The sequence below is a fragment of the Thamnophis sirtalis genome, unplaced genomic scaffold (genome assembly GCF_051295495.1).
Source record: "Thamnophis sirtalis isolate CommonGarterSnake01/CBP01778 unplaced genomic scaffold, rThaSir2_p1.2 scaffold_9, whole genome shotgun sequence".
In the NCBI taxonomy this organism is placed as follows: domain Eukaryota; kingdom Metazoa; phylum Chordata; class Lepidosauria; order Squamata; family Natricidae; genus Thamnophis; species Thamnophis sirtalis.
The window spans coordinates 33,849,060-33,852,306 of NW_028261389.1; positions in this window are offsets into that span (position 1 = coordinate 33,849,060).

Consider the following 3,247-nt stretch of genomic DNA (forward strand, 5'->3'; position numbering starts at 1 on the left):
GCAAGAGCTGAGGTCAGGCTGAGCTAGTTGCTGCCAGAGTCACAGTGGATTACTCTGCTTAGTGCTTAACTGTTTTAAAAAGCCTTTTAAAAAGCGCCCTCTATAGGAGGAAGCAGGAGAACGACGTGCCTCATCTAGTCTGACTTTAGGCGTTTTATGATCACTCGAGCAGAGATAAGCAAGGGTTAAAAGCCAAAAAATTCCTTACATAGATGAGGCACATCGTTCTCCTGCCTTCTCCTGTAGAGGGTGCTTTAATAGAGGCTTTTTTAAACAGTTAAGCATAGTCATCCACAGTGACTCTGGCAGCAACTAGCTCAGCCTGACCTCAGCTCTTGCCTTTTTCCTTTTACATTTTTTTTTTCTTTTCATGATGGCAGGCAAGAGCAGAATTGAAATCCTCTCCGAAACAGCCGGAAAAGGTACATGTGGGTCGGAGGGAGGGGGAGGAATTCAAACTTCATCCTCCTGGTGCAGGGCTTTGGGCAAAGGCTGGAGGGAAGTGCTCTCCCTCCCTAAGTGTAGTTTGATTGCAGGCAGAGCCACGTTGTCTGTAATCAGTGAAGCTGGACTGGATCCTTCTGGGCTGGGGGAAAGTGTGTGTGCTCCAGGATGGCTCTTTGACTGGCTTCCTGCCTCCTCCTGTGGTCTCCCTGACTCCCTCCAATCCGTGTGTGTGTGTGTGTGTGTGTGTGTGTGTGTGTGTGTGTGTGTGTGTTTGAGAGGGGGAGGGAGGGGGAGAGGGAGGAAGGAGGGAAGGGAGAAGAAAAAGAAAGAAGGAAACTTATTTTGCAAAGGAGAAAAACAAATACTGTCACTTTAAATCGGAACTGAGCATGCCTGGCTGTGGAATTCTGGGAGTTGAAGTCCACAAGTCTAAAAAAAATTGTGTCAGTGCCTCACCAGCCATAAACCTCACCGCACGTCACTGGATATGGGAGATTCCATTCTACACTCTGCAATGAGCGTCTCTGCATTTGCGGAGCGGCAGAGGTAGAAGACCTGGCTCACATCCTATTTGATTGTTGCTTGTATAAGGGAGTGAGAGACAGGTACCTTGGTCCATATACCAAACAAATGACCCATTGGGATCCCCAAGTTAATTTATGTGTGTCCAGAACCTGAAAATAACATTTAACACAACACAGTACTTAAAAAAATGGTTCGGTTGAGATCTGCATGTGTGGGACTGATTGGAGGAAAATTGTAAGGGTGACACCACAATATAATTTTATGTCATTTTATTCTATTTTATATATTTATGTATTAAATTATATTGTATCTTATCCTATAACTATTGTATTTTACCTCACCCTTATTTTAAATTATATAAGATGTTATTGGCGATATGTGTTTGAACCTTGTGCTTTGATACGGCCTATAGGCTAATCAATAAAGCTAAAGCTATCATCGTCAAGGTATATTATGGGAAGCAACACAAATTAGGTTGGCCTGTTTTCTTCCCACCTCAAGTATGGGAGGAAAGCACATTAAACATGGCTGAGAGGAAGTGCCCTGACAGACCACCTTTATTACAGATTTATCTAGAAATGCCATAAATTAATATCATTCCAATGACATTGCCATTAAACCGGGCATGTGGTATAAGCATTAACTAGCATTCATGGAAAACAAATTAATCTATTCACAGCTTGCCGTGAAATAATGTCTCAGCCTTCCACGTCCCAAGGATTCTGCTTTTAGCATTCATTGCATAACAGCATTCACAGCTAAGATAAGAAACAGCTTGCCTTTGGGACTGTTTCCATTGTTGTGGCTTTTCATAAAAATAGGACCTTTGGACACCAAAGCAAAACAGCTCAGGCAGCAACACTTTCCCATGTTCTTACTCTCCAGAAGCAACAAATAACCAAGAGTCTCATTCAGGCAGGTGTAAGCATACAAGTATCATACTGTATATACTCCAAATATTTCAGAGCTGGCAAGTTTTTTTTCCAATTGACAGCCTTGTCATCTGCCTAGAGCCACAGGAGGCAAGACAATGCTCCAGACAATAGGAGCTGAAGTTTAGACCACTAGTAAGGAGCACTTTGACGTATGGGAACATTTGGTTTGTAATAGCTAGATCAGTGTTTTTCAACCTTTTTTGTGCAAAGGCACACTTTTTTCATGAAAAAAATCACGAGGCACACCACCATTAGAAAATGTTAAAAAAATTTAACTCTGTGCCTATATTGACTATATATAAAGTGTTTTTCCCACGGCACACCTTACACTATGTCACGGCACACTAGTGTGCTGCGGCACAGTGGTTGAAAAACACTGAGCTAGACTATGCTGGCTGGCCATAGTTGTTCACTCTTTATACGAATGTGGTGCTCTATTCAGTTAGAATTGGGAGAAATGAATATTTAAAGTCTAAATTGCCCTCTTGTGTTATTTACTTAATGATGGGGAAACCAATATTTATAAAATCCAATGACAAATGCAGGTTATTAGATAATATACTGGCCTATAAATGTGTTTCCATTTCCTTCTACAGCAAAACAGCCTCAGGACTTGCTAACAGCATAAAATAACAGAAAGTTGGCGAGACTCATATATACTGATTGGCAATGACATTTTATCTCGGACAACCTGGGCTTTTCTTACATATGCCGCATAGTGACTGAACAATATGGATTTATTTTACTGAATGATGTGTTTAGCTTCTCCTTGTCTTCATTCCGTATGTCTTGCATTTTGTCAAACTTTGTTGGAATTTAAATAATGTGCGTCCGTGGATATGAACTTTACTTATTAGGAAGAATAGCTTTATGATTAACTGAAGGGCCAATTAACATACCATGTTTCTCCGAAAATAAGACACGGTCTTATTTTCTTTTGACCCCCGAAATAAGTGCTTGGCCTTATTTTTGGGGAGGTCTTATTATTTTTGAGGTGCAGGAAGCGGTGAGTGTGGTCACCTCATAGCTGCTGTTGTGTTGTAATATTTTCAGGGAGCTTATTTTTGGGGGAGGTCTTATTTTTGAGGAAACAGGGTAGTGTCATGGCTAAACTATCAATATTCCATAAATCAGATTTTACCCCGGGGTGGGGGAGTACTTCTGTAAGTTCTGTTCTAGGCAGAAGGCTGTCTATCATCACAGCTGATATATGCATATTCCCACAGTAGCTTCTCATGGCACTTTTAACTGCTGACAGCATACAGACTCTAATTCTGTTCTTTTCAAGACCCATTTTCAATTGCCATAGAGAAGCCAGAAAAACTCAGGTGACACAGAGA